Source organism: Marmota marmota, unplaced genomic scaffold (assembly GCF_001458135.2).
Source record: "Marmota marmota marmota unplaced genomic scaffold, marMar, whole genome shotgun sequence".
In the NCBI taxonomy this organism is placed as follows: Eukaryota; Metazoa; Chordata; class Mammalia; order Rodentia; family Sciuridae; genus Marmota; species Marmota marmota.
The window spans coordinates 3,963,251-3,980,038 of record NW_025999900.1 but is presented as its reverse complement, the minus strand read 5'-3'; the positions used below and the strand labels follow the sequence as shown (position 1 = coordinate 3,980,038).

The 16,788-nt window shown below is 47.0% G+C and overlaps 1 protein-coding gene and 1 long non-coding RNA gene across 9 annotated transcripts in view; one reads left to right on the top strand and one right to left on the bottom strand.

The window, feature by feature from the left end:
• Positions 1 to 8,559, bottom strand: part of Plekhg3 (pleckstrin homology and RhoGEF domain containing G3) — a 41,421-nt gene extending 32,862 nt beyond the window's left edge. For 3 of the 8 annotated variants that reach the window (XM_015490129.2, XM_015490138.2, XM_015490154.2), the window contains exon 1: positions 8,293 to 8,559. The gene's annotated coding sequence lies outside the window, so the exon portion shown is untranslated. Of the gene's footprint in view, positions 1 to 3,561; positions 4,351 to 8,183 lie in introns of those variants that run through there. The other 5 variants (XM_048798501.1, XM_048798504.1, XM_048798505.1 and 2 more) reach the window with 4 other exon arrangements.
• Positions 8,560 to 9,324: 765 nt separating this feature from the next.
• Positions 9,325 to 15,646, top strand: LOC125615212. Its single transcript, XR_007345739.1, has 3 exons — positions 9,325 to 9,880; positions 10,161 to 10,247; positions 14,131 to 15,646. It is a non-coding gene; the product is annotated as an uncharacterized LOC125615212 (long non-coding RNA).
• The last annotated feature ends 1,142 nt before the right edge of the window (positions 15,647 to 16,788 follow it).

The window sequence follows — 16,788 nt, the reverse complement described above, 5'->3', positions numbered from 1 at the left end:
ACCCCAGTACCACCTCCCATCCAACATACACAAAATGTGTAAAGCATAGAATTACCTCTGAAAAAGTACCTAAGGAACTCTTAAAATGTTTTACTTAGGATGGGGAGCTGGGTAACTAGGGAACAGGGAGATAATTTTCACTGTATTCCCTTTTAGAGTTTGGATCATATGGATAAAGTATTACCTGTTTAAAAAAATTTTTAAGATGGAACAGTGAACAACTGGCCAATAGACATAAGCATCCCTACCTAAGTAATTGAAGCGTTAATTTTTAAAACAGTTTAAAAATATTGTTTTGTATTCCCCAGATTAGAAAAGACAGTCCAAATATTAGTGAAATAGGAGCTCTCATATTTCAATAAATTTCATTTATTTAACCCATTTCAATAAATGAGTTGCAAATCATTGGGAGGCATTATTTGGCAGTATTTTGAAAAGCATGCTTAGGATGCAGAAACCCCCTGCTGGTCTATGAGAGAGAGAGAGAGAGAGAGAGAGAGAGAAAGAGAGAGAGAGAAGACTGGCATGTGGATGTTCTATACAGAATTTTCTGCAGTGGTGAGAATATGGACACAACCTACATGCCCATCAACAAGAGAAGTGTGACATAATTACACAATATACCACAGAGCAGTTAAAATGAATAACCTAGCTTTAAGTTTATTGGCATGGTTGAATCTGAAACAATGTTGGATTAAAAAACAAAAACAAAAACAAAAAAAAAACAAAGAATGTAAGTCCAAGAAGAATACATTCAACACAACTCTATATGTCAAAATTAAGATAACATGATACTATAAATTATTTATAAATAACATTTTAAAATATAAAGACATGCATAGGAATGATAAACCCCATGTTAGGGGGATATTACTTCTGAGGAGAGGAAAGTGAAAAGGATTAGAAAGAAAAAGCTTTGGTTGCATCTGTAACATTTTATCTCTATAATAAATGAGAGAAATAAGTTTGGGAAACAAACATTTGCTGAATCTGGATGGTGGGAATGTGGGTAGGGGTCTCCAAGCAGCTAACAACCAACGAGCCCATAGCTCAGTGTCTTTTAGCAGCATTTGGAACCCAAACAAAGCTCCTGATAGAAAGAGGCCTAGGATTTTTGAAATTGCACTCCTCTCTGTCATTTCCGGCCTCTGAGAGAGAAAGTGAGAAAAAGTGGCACCCATATAGGTGCTTTTAGAAGAAAATGTTTGAAAGCATTCTTATTTCAACTAAGGCAAGCACCCTTTGGGAAAACTGACAGCCTGCTAGGGTGAAACTGAATTAAGACTGAACCTATCCCAGCTCTAGAGGGCACACCTTGGCTACTAGGACCTCCTGTGGACAAGGACCTGTTAGAAATGCCTTGCTTTTAAGAATGCAGCTGGGCATGGTGGTGCAGGCCTGTAATCCCAGCTATTCAGAAAACAGACCAGAGGATAGCAAGTTTGAGGCCAGCCTAAGCAATTTAAAGAGACCCTATCTCAAACTAAAAAGGGGCTGGGAATGGAGCTCAGTGGTAGAGCACCCCAGGGAGAAGGAAGGGAAGGAAGGAGGGAGGGAGTGTGTGTGTGTGTGTCTGTGTGTGGGAGGAGGAGAGGGGGAGAGGGGGGGAGAGAGAGAGAGGGAGAGAGAGAGAGAGAATCCCCACCTAGAGCTAGGGGGGTTGGTTAAGTGCTTCAGAGCTGAGCTCACGCAAGGCCCTGGATTCCATCACCAGCACAGGCCCCTATCCCTATCCTCCTCTTAAAAAAAAAAAAAAAGAGAGAGAGAGAGAGAAAGAAGAAAAAGAAAATTCAAACCTCACCCTTTCCAGAGTGTTGGCTAAGTGATCTTGGACCTTGCAGGGACTCAGTTCACTTATCTGTAGACGGGATAATATTATTTATTTTGCCTTATTGAGAGAGGATTTATGACATTATTTAAGTATCAATACCTTTGAAATTTTTAATCAGCTGAGAATTTATTTATTTATTTTTTAGCTGTAGATGGACACAATACCTTTATTTTGTTCATTTACTTTTATGTGGTGCTGAGGATCGAACCCAGTGCCTCACACATACTAGGCAAGCGCTCTGCCATTGAGCTACAGCCCCAATCTCTGACTGGGTAAAAAATATATTTTATACTTCCCTGCCATCCTAAACAGAGTCAAGGGAACATCACTCAGCCTTTTCTTGGTGACTCAGGCTTACAATTACCAGCAGAACATCTACTATAACACTGATGGTTCTGGAGGCGGAAGGTGTGCCAAGCCATTCCCCCTAAGTAAATGACCCTGGGCTCGGCCATTAGGAGTTGCTTTCCTAGAGCTTTGGTCTCAGCCTGCTCTCACTGCCAACTCTCACTGCACTATGGTCATTTTCCCTCTCTGTTCTGGTTTCTTTCCTGTCTTTCACGTGCTGCTTCTTATCTGCTGTGGGCTTGGAAATAGGATGACAATGATTATAAGTAAAAGTAAAATAGGCCGGGCATGGTGGTGCACACCTATAATCCCTGCAACTCAGAAGGCTGAGGCAGGAGGATCACAAGTTCAAGGCCAGCCTCAGCAACTTAGCAAGACTCTGTCTCAAAATACAAAATAAAAGGGCCAGAGATGTAGCTCAGTGGTAGAGCGCCCCTAGGTTCAATCCCCAGTACCAGGGGTGGGACAGAGGTAGAGGGAGTCAAAGGGTCTGAGGAGGCTGGTGTGAATATCACAGAAACTTGAGCCCTTGGGTGATGCAGGGCAATCTTGGCTATGTGTAGATAAGCAAGGCTGCTGGGTGGCTGCTAGGTGGTTAGGATTGAAGAGATGTTATAGGATATTATGGGACATATCTCCAAGGCTAAAAGCATACCTTGCTGCCATTTCCAGTCCTACTTTCATGGTGGCAAACTCTGCAGCCTGGGAAGACAGGTTCCACGGACTCCAAATTCTCTCACACTTTTGTAGGCTTGAGGAATTTGGGCTGCCTGCCCCACGTTCAGCACAGCTGACCACAGATTTACTTCTTAGAACCCTATATCCTGGCCACTTTCGGGCAGGAGTAGAACATTTGTGAAGAGCATGAACATTTCTTTAATTCCTGAGTTTTGTCACACAGTAGCAATTTGCTCACTTGACAAGTATTTATTGAATTCCTACTATGCTACAGGTGCCCGGGAGGCGTACTGGTTGCCTTTGCCTCTCAGCAAACACTTGCCATCTACTGGCCAAGAGCCTCTGGTTTATGTACAGTCTCACACAGCCCCAGGGGTACAGGATATGGTTTTTAAGACCTCCCAGTGCTTGCAAAACCCATCTCTCCTCTTGGGATCCTGTTACCGAGATAAAACAGACTTCACTCTTCTTACAGCCCTCCCTCCCAGCTCACCTCAGACTAGCATTAATCAAAGCAAACACTATGTTTCACAGAAAGTCACATGCACAATCACCATGACATCCACCAGAACCTGTTCAGGCTCTGAGTTCAGCCCCAGAATCCCCTTAACATGAAATAGAGTAGGAATCTTCAAAACTCCAGAGCTTCAATCTGGACTCCCTCTCCAAAGGCCAGCCAAGAGAACTGTACAAACCCCACTCACCTTTTGATTGCATTCACAGGTGGCAATAGCCCACCCAGGCTGGACCTGATCCCTGCCACTGCCTTCCGCTCCCTGGCACAGTGGAACAAAAGCTGGAGCAGATGAACCCACCAAGTCCAGATTGCTCTCAGAGTGGGAACCAATATAAGCCAAGCCCAGTTCCTGCCCTCTGAGTGCTTCTAATCAAAATAAATCTAACGGAACTCTGCCCCAGCTGGGAAGGCCAGAGGGACTGCCAGCATGAATATTCTGCTGATCACAGCTTTGACCCTGCCCAGGTTTCCTTTCTCCTGATTTCAAGTCCCCCAATAACACAAACTTGCTTAAGGGCATACAGGGCCCTCTCTCCAACTTCCTCTTCAGGCAGATTATATCTAGCTTTGCCCCAGCTGACAGACTCAGAAAGTTCCTTCATCACGGGTCCTGCCTGGCTGCCCTGCGCGTGTGCTGTAGGCCCTCAGAGGGAGTGGTCTGGCTGCTGACCACTTCCCTGGGCCTTGCCTGCCACCACAGTCTCTCACTTCCTGTGCCAGGGCTGGGCCCCCAGGAAACCGCTCACCACAAAGTTTGACAACAGCGTTTTAGATTACACCCTTTTGAGACCCATGGTTCCAACTGAGAGGGCTTCGAAGAGACTCATCAGTTGAGCTAGGTAGAAACAGTTGGGAGGCAGCCAGGCCTGACTGTGTTGGTCATTCTGCTAGTTTAAATTCTGGGGCATTGCTGCGTGCAGTGACACATGCCTGGAATTCCAGCAACTTGGGAGGATGAGGCAGGAGGATTGCAAGTTCTAAGCCATTCTGGGCAACTCAGGGAAATCCTGTCTCAAAATAAAAAATAAAAAAGGGCTGGGGATGTAGCTCAGTAGGTAGAGGGATCTTGGTACCTTTAAAAAAAAAAAAAAATTCTGGAATATGGTGGCCCATGCCTGTATTCAATCCCAGCTACTCCAGGAGCTGAGGTGAGAGCATCAACTGAGCCCAGGAGCTAGAGACTAGTCTGGGCAAAAGAAGGAGTCCCCATGTCAAAAAGTAATTAATCAATTAATTCTGACCACTCGTGAACACTTATTGAAGATGTTGGCAGGGCTGCCTAAGAGTCTACATCAGAATCCTCTTGCCACTTCTGTGGGCTTTGCTGGCACAGCTCCACCCACCATCTGCCCCTCTCTCTCTCTCTCCTCCTGTTCCCACTCCCAGCATAACGATCCATACAAGGTTAAGGGGAGGAGTGGCCAGCCTTGCAGCTGTGAAGCTAAGTGGGGAGGCCAGGGACAAAGGTGTGATTCATCAGCTGGTTGCAAGCAGGGGGAATTCCAGAGCAAGAAAGGGTCAGGGCTGCCCTGGGTCCCTATCTATCACAGGGGCAAGGGCCAGCACACATCTGGGAGTCCTGCATCCTCAACCATCTACAATCAAGGGTAGAGTAGAAAAGGCTCACTACTAGAAAGAAATCACTTAGGTTTTTCAATTCCAATCCCCCCTGCCCAGTACTTGAAATTAAAAACTCTCATCCAGAATCCTTCCCACTAGCACCAAAAACCATGCTACCCCTGCAGAATCTGGCGGATTTACTGGACACCTCTAAGCACTGAACACACGTTACCTCATTGTTCACTCTCACAATGCCACATGTGGTAGGTTTGATGACTCACTTCATTTTACAGGTGAGAAACACATGTTCAAAGGAGTTTAGTGCCCAGTCAGCAGCTGTAAGGCTAGTGACTATCAAGCCAGGATCCGAACGCAGGATCCAACTCCACACTCTGCCCCTAAGTGCCACCAACCTGGATTCAAGGAAGGGAAATCAGAGCTGCAGGAAAAATACCTCCTCTGGGCATCAGCAAAAAAGTCCTTCCCTCAGGGCAACATTTCCTGACCATCTAAACTGTCATCTCACCCCATGACAATTCACATCTACCTTCCCTATCATAGTTTTCTGTTTATCACTAACACACCCTATATGTCTATTACCTGTCATTTATTGTCAGCTTCCATCACTAGATGTCAGTTCTGTGAGGTCAACGGTTGTTGACTACTGTTAATTTTGTTCACTGCACTGTCCCTCACACCTAGCATTTATACATAGTAATTGCTAAATAAATAATTGTTGAATGAATACATACAATAGAATTAAGAGGCACAAGCATAGGAAGAAGTGCATGATCTGATCTGTCCATGCAGGGAAAGAGCTGAAAAAAGACAGTGAGGGAATCCATTCAGGGGTAAATTGGGGGTCCCAAGGTGAGCCTGGCAAGAGGAAATGAGGGTCTGCTAGGTCCCCTGGGGGTTCCAGAAGAGACATGCTGCTGGCAGTTGTGATTTCTAGCTTCCAACGCCCCAGCCTGAGGACTTCTGGTGGGATAGGAGGGCACCAAGCAGGGCTTGGAACAAAAGGCCTGTAGACATGCAGCTGGCTAAAGAGGCGGACAGAGCAGTGGCTGGGCCTGAGGGGTGCCTGGGAGCGGGGAGAGTCACCAATGAGAAGCTGAAGACAGCCCTCAGTGCAGCTGCAAAGGCGACACCCTCCCATCACCCAGAGTCCCCTCCACCACCAACACAACAGAGAACAGCTTCAGAATTAACCTTCCACATCCACAACCACAGCTCGTGACAACCTCCCAGCTTGGGGCCAGAGCCTTCCTAGGTTCTGAGAGTGAGGTGGAAGTGCTGGGCCAGCCATACATCTGGAAAACAGACCCTCTCACCCTACAGCCCTGGTCATCCCTCAGGCCATGGCCTTTGGCCTGCTCTGGTGTAAACACAGTGACCCTGGGATAGCAGTGGATTTGGTAAGGCCAGTGTTTACTCTAGAGCTGAGATATTATAAGCCAGGGGATTAAACATCCACCCTTGGCTCCTGGTGTCTACCGACTTTTGTGGCACACATGGGACCTATCCAGTAAAATGTAAAGCCCTTGAGGGCCCCTCCCAACCACCATGCATCATTGTTTCTTTTTTTTCTTTCCACAGAGGCTTCATTTGATCCTTACCATAGCCGCTATAAAGAAAAGCAGGCAAGTAACCTCACTTTATTCATGTGGAAACTATGAAAAGATAAGTGAATTGGCCAGGTCAGGTTGGAAAAACAGACTCAAAAGTGAGGAAATCAGAGCTCTGGTCCCTACTGGGCCAACAGGGAGCAAAGCTGAAATCACCTCACCTCTATGAGCCGTGCTGCCTTCCTGTGTAAATGGAGTAGGCTGATCTGAGGGACCTACAGCCCCAGCCACTGTACCAATCTTTGATCCTATGCAGTATAGCCAGGACTAAAACTCAGGCAAAATCTGAGGCGGACTGTCAGCCCATGGCTCCTTCTACTCACCCTGCGCCTTCTAGAAAAGGTAACATAAAAGCCCTGCAGCAACTCAAAGGAATCACTCCCTCAGCAGCAGGAACTTGGCCTAGGCTTTACTTCATCCGACTGCCTGCCTCATCCCCAGGGAGCAAAGGGGACAACAGAGTCAACAGCAGGGGCATCAACAGCAGTTGTACAAAGGGGAAGGGAGCAGCCAGCCAGGTGTGAACCCAGAACCACAGGGAGGGGATGAGTTACAGAGAAATGATTCACCTTCTTTGGCTCTTACCCCCTGGGTTTTCTGCTGGGGACATTTGGGGTTTAGTGGTGAAGGATCCTACTCCCAGTCCAGCAAAGGGGCAGGAGTGGTGCTTCCCAGAGGCCAGCCAGCTGATGTGCTCAGCGGGAGCGCCCCCCTCTCCTTCTCTGGACTGTCATTACTCTCCCTGCTTATTATTTCTTGAGCAAGGGCCATATGATAGGGCTGCATGCAGAGGCACGGCTGAGGAGACTCTAGGAACCCCCAGGCAGAGCTCCTCAAAAAGTGGTGCAGTCCGGGTTAACTTCTGGGGGCTTCCGAGCAGCGGACCAGCCCCTACATTTGCCAGCAGCTTGGCGCGGGACCTCTAGAGTGAAACCCTTACACGCTCTCTACTCCACCCCCCTCCCTGCCTAGACTCCCCACCCCCCAACCACTACATTTCAAGCTCCGTGTTTCCTTTTATTTCCAAAGTCGCTCTAAAGAATAAAAGCAGCTACCTAAACAACTTGTTTAAAATTCCCAGCTTGCACGCCTTATCCTGAGATCCCAAACCAAAGGGCTGAGAGCGAGCTGCAAATGCCCAAATTGACTGCGGGAATGGGCGACGGCCGGCAAGTCAGCGGCAGCCAGAGGCTCTGTACTTTCAACTCCCCAACACCCAGTTTCTGGCACCTACTCTAATCCCTCTTGGACAGGGAGCTGGGATTCCCAAGAGCGAACACCGTGTGGCACCAACCCGGAACAAGCTGCGGGCACCTTGTGGGCTCACGGGACCAGAGGCTCGAGTCCTTCCCCAGAAAGGTCCACAGCCCGAGGCAAGGACCGGCCCAGGGAGACCCAGCGCGCAAGGGAGCTGCCGGGCGCCGCTCCTCGGCTTTCCGGATTTCAAATTGAGCTCCCGCGGAGCCGCTCGGAGCCTTCGTTCCTTTTGCTTCCGGGGTGGGTGTAAAAAGACCGAAAATGTCTCCTCGAACGACCCTCCCAAGGTCTAGCCGTCGTCCGGAAGGGTTGCCCCGGAAAGAACCAGCACAGCCCTGGGCCCTCCCGGTAGCCCAGTCCTCACCTCGCCGGGGGCGGGCACGAGGAGTGCAGGAACCCAGCCTGACTCTGGGCATTGCCACTTCCGACGACTACACGGGCAAAGGGAGAGGAGAGAACCCAGGGGCGCTTACCGAGCGGTCGCCGCCCCTCTGGCTCAGGTCGCTCTTGGCGCTCTGGGCTGTCCAGGTGGCGCCAGGACGCGAGCGCGAGTTTGAAAGTCGCTCTCGGAAGGGGCTGAGGCTGCTGGCTGCTCCCGCCCACTGCCAGAGGGTCGGCGGTCCCGGACGCGGCCAGCTGCGAGCTCGGCCGTCTGGGGATCCCAGTCCGAGCGCGGCTTCCCAGAGCCCGGCAGGAAGTCGGGGCCGAGCGGAGCCCGGGCTGCTGCGGGCGGGAGGGAGGGAGTGAGGGAGGAGCGGACCAGGAATTTTTCCAGTGGGTGGAGACTGGGGCCCGCGGCTGGAATCCAGCGAATTGGCAGCTGGGCGGGGGTCGGGGGAACCTTCACTGGGACTCGTGCTGAAGGATACCGCGGCGGCGCGGCTCCCGCCTGGCTAATGAGTAACGCGCGCAGGTGGGGCGAGCGCGGCCGCACGGTGCTGCTCCCGCGATCGCCAGCCCTTCCCAGGCAGCCTAGATGCTCTAAAATACCTGGACGGGATCACACTAAGGTCACAGACCTGTCATCAGCGCCTTTCGAGACATCCCCAATACACGGACAGGGAACTTGAGGCTCAGCAAAGGGGGCTTTCTGCAGCGAGGCGCCGGTCGGGATGGCACGTGGAGGTCCTGATCCTACCGGAGCAGGTCACCTCGGTTGTTGTGAGTCAGAAAGGCTAGTGTCGAATTCCTCACCCAAACTAGTCTCCGTGACCCTTTACAAATGTAAACACAAACTTCAGAGAAGCTGATAACTTGGAGCAGGGGCTCCACAAGGGACTGTTAAGGGGGAAACACGATGCAGAAACCTGGGTGATAAGAGAGGATCCCAGTTTTGAAAAAAACAGAAACTTCCATTTTTGGGTCTGTAAAGGGTCTTGTTCGCTGGGAAAGGTCCACACCTGTAAGCTGAGGAGGGAGTGAAGGTAGGAACAGACAGGTTGGGTTTTGAGCAAGATTAAAAATCTAAAAACCTGTAATAATTCATCAATAACGATCCTGGAATAAAGATGGTGTCCCAACACAAACTCGGGAGTGAGGAGCCTAGGGTGGGACCCCGGAAGAGGATCGACTCCCACTGGTTAGACGCTACCATCAATTCCTTGGGAAGAGGGATGGCACACTGATCTCAGAACCATTGGGTATATTTGATATCCAGGCGTAGAAAATGAGTATGGTAAACGGTTTATAGAGTTCTTTTAAAAAACACAACTTCCCCGCCCCGTTCCTGAAGGAAAAAAAAAAAAAAAAAAGCTGCTTCGGGCAAAAGCAACTCCAGGTGATTTACAGAGAGGGGCGGGGCGGCGCGGAGGAAATGGCTTTCAGGTGACTTTGAAACCGGATCCTGGCTGAGGGTGGGGTGAAAGCTACCCGCGTCCGCTCTCCTGACTGCGGGAGGCCCTCGGCCTGGCTGGCCCATAAAGCGGGGACCACATTCCTCAGGGAGGGAGTGTCTAGTCTAGGTCCGCAGAGCTGCAAAGGTGACAGCTTGAGATTGCAAAAGGGGCGCCGGTGATATACTTCCGCCTCGACTCCCCTGGACGCAGGCGGCCAGACTCGGAGGTATAGGAAAAAGTGAGAAGTCCAGGTCCCTTCCGGTTTTCCAGGGGGCAGGCCATCCTCAGGATTTCACCTTTCTTTGTTTTCGCTTTTCTTTCTGATCACCTGAATCCTACCAGCCCCTTCCTGCCCACCTCAAATTCCAACGTCCAAAGTTGCCCCCTGGCAGCCAGGGCAGTTAACAGTGAACCCTTACTTGCCTGGGGCCTGTTTACAAACACTGTCTCCTTGGATCTTCAAAGCCGCCTTGGGACTTAGGAGTAGACTTTTCTCCATTTTGTAGATAGGATACTGAGCTTCAAAGAGATGGAGCAACTTGACCAAGATCATCTACATGACCAGTCTCAAGCCCACTCTGTCAAGAGCCCAGGTGGGTCCAACATTTGAATGCTTACTATGTGTTAGCCATTATTCTAAACGCTTTACAAGAACAATTGTAAACTGAGAGAAACTGAGGGAAGGCCATCTAGCTTGTGAGTGGCAGACCTGGGAGTCACCATAGGGGAAGAACTTGGCTGTACATCACGACCACCTCTGCTTTCTGACACTTGTTACATTCAATTCAGCACTTGATTATAATGTCTTGCATTGTTTCTAATTGTTTTAATTTATATCACCCGTTTCCTGGAAAGATCATAATCTCCCTATGGCAGAAATCATGTAGGAAGCACTTGGTAAAGCTATGCTGAAGTCAGACAAAATAACTTGAAGAGTTTGTGAGAAATCACACAATCTCACCTCCAAGAATAAAAATCTAGATTTGGGCCCTGGGTTACCAGTTGCAGCCCCTCCACAGTTTTGAGCCTCTCTCCTTCCTTTCCAGTTCTTGCTTCAGTCATCTCACCCTGCTATTAAATCATTTATTATTATAATAATACCTTGAATCTCAGTAATGCCTTTCATCTTAGATCTCAAAGTATACTAACAAATACAGATTAATTCATCTTCACAGTACCCCCTCCCACGGGGAAATAGAGGTGTTCTCCCCACTTTATGAGTGAGAAAACCAAAACACCCAAGAGTTAAGATGACTCACTATGGAAACCAGTAGCAGAGTTTCTTTCTCATCTCTTCCCCTCCTCCTTCCTAACTGCCAACACTTGCATGAAAATTTCAAATCCCAGAGACAAAGGCCATTGAGTTTTCACAATAAAGGACATTTCCAAACTGTCATTTCAGCTGCTCTATTGTGGTAGACCTCAGGAGAGGGAGGGGATATAAACACAGAGAAGGTCCCCAAGGGCTCTGTTCCCTGGCTCCCAGAAAGAGCTGTGGTTTGCTGAGATGAAGGAATAAAACCCCAAGCATGGAAGAAATCCTCCTTGAAGGTGACCCACAAAACCCTATTAAGCTCTGAAAAGAGTGCCCTCCAGAGTTCCAAGTGGCATTTTAGCAATGTTTCTCGAAGCATAAGCCACATGCAACAGAAGAAAAGGAAAATAGATAAATTGGACATCATCAAACATTAAAAGTTGTTTTGTTTATTTTTGGAAAGGTACATCCCCAGTCCTTTTTATTTTTTATTGTGAGATATGTTCTCTCTAAGTTGCCAGAGTCACACCCAGTTGCTTAGACTGGTCTCAACCTTGTGATCCTCCTGCCTCAGATTCCCAAATTGCTGGGTTACAGGCCTGCACCACCATACATGGCAAACTTTATAACTTTTATGATTCAAAGAACATCAAGAAAATGAAAAGACAAACCAAACAATGAGAAAAATGTTTGCTAATATTTCAGGAACTTACTGTAACACATAAAGAACCCCTGTAACTCAAAAAGGCAAGTAACCCAATTTTAAAATAGGCAAAATATCTCAATAGATATTTCTCAAAGACATACAAATGGCCAATAAGCACAAGAACATATACCCAACATCATTAGTCCTTAGGGAAATGCAAATTTAAAGCTCAATAAAATACTACTTCAAGCCCCACAGGATGCCTATAAGCAAAAATATATATTAACAAGTGTTGGTAAGGATGTGGAGAAATTGGAGCCCTTTTGTGCTGCTGGTGGAAATGTAAAATAGCGCAGCTATTTTGGAAAACAGTCTGGCAATTCCTCAAAAGGTTATAAAGATTTGCTGCATGACCTCACAATTCCAGGCCTATATACTCCGAGAAATGAAAACACCTGTCTAAACAAGAGCATGTACACAAATATTCAGAGCAGCATTATTCATAATAGCCCCAAAGTAGAAACAACCCAAATGTCTATCAGCTGATGAGTAAACAAAATGTGGTATATCAGGACATAGAGAAAATGGGGAAAAGTCCACTCCTATGTTGGAATATTTATTCAACCGTAAAAAGGAATGAAATATTGATTCCTGAATGAACTTAAAAATATTATGCTAAGTGGCAAAACCTAGACACAAAGGACCAAATATTGTATAATTCCATTTATATGAAATGTCCAGAATAGGCAAGCCTATACAGATGGGAAGTAGATTAGTGTTTGCCTAGGGTGGGGGTGGAGTTGGGGGAGGTTGGAGGGAATAGGGAGTGTCTGCAAACAAGTCAGGTTTCTTTTTTAGCAGTGATACAAATGTCCTAAAAATATTGTGATGGTTGCATGACTCTGAATATACTAAAAGGCACTGAATTGATTTTGTGTTTGTTTTGTTTTGGTTGCCGGGATTGCACCCAAGGCCTTAGCATGCTAAGTATGTGCTCTATCACCAATACCTCAGCCTGAATTGTACATTTCAGTCTGCGGGCGAGGGATACTGGGGATCAAACCCAGGACCTTGTGCATGTAAAGTGCTCTACCACAGAGTTATATTCCCGTCCCATTTTTTAAATTTTATTTTGAGACGGGGTCTTGTTAAATTGCCCAGGATGGCCTCAAACTTTCAATCCTCCTGTCTCAGCCTCTGGAGTGGTTGGAATTACAAGAGTGCATCACCATGCCCAGCTGAATTGCACATTTTAAATGGGTGAAATATGTCTCAATAAAGCTATTATTAAAAACAACAAACAAACAGGTGTGAGCTAATTACCTGATCCAGAGTTACTGGAGCTGCCAGTAATCAGAATCTATCAGGATCTTAGACCCTTCAGTGGGCCTGGTCTGACCCAATTCTCTGCATTTCAGCAGGGCATGCTATATGAAGAATCAGAGAATCACTGTAATGCAATGCCTTACAACACTCAGCCATTCAAAGCCTCTGGGCCCCAGGCTTCCTGAAACAAGTAAAAAGGAAGGTTTGTAATTAACTCTGAGAGGGTAGTGGCCTCCAGGAATGGGGCTCCCCTTCTTCAAGTTCTTTATTTATAGCTTTGTCTGGACTTCTTAATGTCAGAAAAAAAAAAATTGACATCAGAAAGGGGAAGAAACAGTGGGAGAAGGAAGATGACTTCTTCCCTCCCTTACCAGGTTCAGCTTGCAACTACTGCTATGGGGCGCTCTAGAGGAAATGAGCTGTTTGTTTGAGTTTGTGTATACAACAAAAGCATTTGCCAATCACTTGTGGTTTTTCAAGAACCAGGGAGCCCCGTGTGAACCATTTCTGGAGATCACTTATGTTCACCTTCCTTATCAGTAGATAAAGGGGCCTAGTCAGCACTTACAACACCTGAGCCCGGCAGTTGGCACTGAGACAGCCTTTGATACTCTAAGGTTGATTTATACACAAGCTTGCTGTTCTTTCCCTGACTTCTGGCCTTTGGGCTGTTTTTCTATCTGCATCTCCATGTACAAACAAGCCTTAACCCTGCTTCATGCTAAAGTAAGAGATTTTCTAGAGCTGGATGTCATGGTGTACACCTTTCATCTCAGCAGTGAGGGAGGCTCAGGCAGGAGGATTACAAGTTCAAGGCCAGCCTGGGCAACCTAAAATAAAGAATAAAAATAAATCAAAATAGCTGGGCACAGTGGAACACACCTATAATCACAGCAGTTCTGGGGACTGAAGCAGAAGGATTGCAAGTTCAAAGCCAGTGTCAGCAACTTAATGAGGCCCTAAGCAACTTAAACCTTGTCTCAAAAAAAAAAAAAAAAATTAGAGGGCTAGGGATGTGGCTCGGTGGTTAAGCATCTCTGGGTTTAATCCCTGATACCAAAAAGAAGAAAAAGAAGGGCTGGGATGTGGCTCAGTGGTAGAGCATTTGCCTAGCATGTCTAAGGCCTTGGGTTCAAACCGCAGCGTATACAACAAAAGATGTTTTCTAGGGTGGATATGTCCTTACAAGGTGAAATGTGTTTTGGTTTGTTTGGTGGACTTCATGGATCCATGTTGTTAAATATTGCAGGAAGATTTTCCTTCTACATGAACTTTGCAGGCCTGGGTGTTCACAAGAATCACTGAAAAGTTCCTGGCTCAGAATTGATGCAGATCCTGGGAATCTACACTCTCAATAGGCAAGTGACCCAGAGGCAAAAGAGGTAGATCCATCTTCTACTGTGTTTTTTCTCCTTCTGATACTTCCTCTTCTTCTTCCTCCCCTGAAATACAGAGAACCCAAAAGAAAAACCCTGTAATTCCTCCCAGAGCTCCAAAGATAAAAGGGCACTGCTTACAAGGCTTTCTGATGTTAGAATAACTCTGGCTATTATATGTAATCAGATGTCAGAGTTCCACTTTTATTCATGTGAAATGCTTAATCTTCTATCTTGGTGACAAGCAGGGCAGGGCACATCTTCCAAGCACTACACTGTAACCTTCAGAAAACAAACTAATAAGAGCTTAATTAGCAGGTAATTGCCCAGTTGCTTGCAGATGGAGGCAGATCGTCCTAGTGATGGTAATTGTGGTTGTTGATGTTTTCTTCTTGGGCAAGGGCCTATGAGTTCCCAGCTCTGGCTTTTCTGTCTTCTGGAAGAGGACAGGGCAGGAACCCAAGAGGCCTAGGAACCCAAGAGGCCTAGCCCTTGCCTTGGTTTCTGTGTCAGACTGTACAGGAAGAATGGATTGGTTATAACCAGACTTAGGGCAATGGAACCCAAACCATTGATTTCCTAAGTCATTAGCAACTCCTCCAGGAGAAAGGAGCCCCCAGCCCAGGCATGGTTGGTAACTTTTCTCTTACCTGAGCAATGATGGGATTCATGGAGCCCACACAGTTCCATCCTATTCCTAGCTGTCAGGCATTCCCATCAAAACCTCCAATTCCTTCATGCCCCTGGCCCATTCTCTTTGTCACTCTCCTGTAACTTCTCAGACTTTGAGGGTTTCCAGGATCTCTTCCCATCCTAAAAATCTTGGATTCTGCCATCTTAAAGGAACCCAAACTGGATCTTTCAGCTTACAATAATCTCTCTCATTCTTTGCTTCCAAGCTTGTCTAGGGAGAAAAGTCTAGCTTTATAACTTCTCATTCTGCAACCCAAACACCCTTATCCCAGGCGCATGGCTGTCCTAGGCCTGCCAGGGATATTGAGGGTGACATTGTGCCAGGAACTGTGCTAAGTGCTTCCTAAGCACTCTCATTCCACCATCACAACACCTCTGAGACTGGTATTAGTTCTTTCTCACTTTATGGATGAGAACACTCAGTCTCGGAGAAGTCAAGTCACACATCCCAGGGCAGAGCCCAGCCCCCTCTGCCGCTTAAATCTGTGCTCTTAGCCACCATTCTACCATGGAAATATCCCACCCGAGCTTCTGAGGAGCCAGATGCTAAGCCTGAATAGAGGAAGTGAGAGTAGCTTAAGCAAACTGAACCCAAGAAAAAAAATGCCCCTATTCGCTGGGCACAGAGGTGCACACCTATAATCCCAGAGACTCAGGAGTCTGAAGCAGGGCCTATGGCAAGTTGGAGACCAGCCTCAGCAATTTAGCAAGACTTTGCCTCAAAATAAAAAATAAGGGGGGCTGGGGGTGTAGCTCAGTTGGTAGAGTACCTACCTAGCATTCACAAGGCCCTAGGTTCAATCCTCAGCACCACCGAAAAAAAAAAAAAAAACAAAAAAAAACAGAAAAATAAAAAGAACTGGGGATGTAGCTCTGTGTCCCTGGGTTTAATCCTCAGTACTGTGAAAAAGAACAAAAAAAAAGAAATGTCCCCTTTCTTCTCTGCCTAACCACAGATTTGAATTACCTTAAAACTCACCAGAAAGCCTTCCAGGCTCACAAGTGAGTTACAAACTTATTCCAGAGACTGGTAAATGAGTGACAGAAATTGAAGAAAGAATGTGTTCAGGGCCATAAAGCTGAGAAGAGGGGAAAAAAACCTAAGTCTCTAAATGCTTGTGACGTCTCGAGCTAGATGGCTATAAAAGGTGAAGCAGGCCCTGCGCCTGACAGCCACAGACTTTTAAACACTAGTCACAGTTCTGTGGCCTCATAGTCTTGCTGCTGGAAATCAGAGAACATCCTGTCCTACACTTCTGGGGGACAAAGCAGAGTTTTACCAAGTGTGGCTGAATGGAGTTGGCCTCCTGCCCCTGCAGACCTGATGTGGACAGGAACCCTGAAATTGTCTTCAGAACCTTCCTTAGCCCCAGCTGCTCTGCTGGCCACCCCTCCTCACAGAGGATCTTGCTGTTCCTATGACAACACTGGCCCCTCTCATGCTCTCCCTCCCTGCCCTCAAGTGGCCCAGTAGAGAGGTGCCTTCGGGAGCACAGAGGACTTTGCAGACTCTTTGGAAGCAAGGTGGTCCAGAGCACAGACTTTAGAGTCAACAGAGCAGAATGCTGGCTCTGCATTCTTAAGCAAACCATTTAACCTCTCATGCCTCAGTTTTAAATGAGCAAATATCTATAATTAAGCACAGTTCCTAGCTCATAGAAAGGACTGACTTATTTTTATTTCAGCTCTAAGTGCTAGGTTCCCAAGCCCCACCTAATATCCTAGTTTCCTTAATGCCGCATCAAGTCAGAGAATCTTACTAGAAGAAACTCAGAAGTCACCTAATAGAATTATTTTTCTCTATATGATTTTCACACATATACATTTCTAAGAATGAG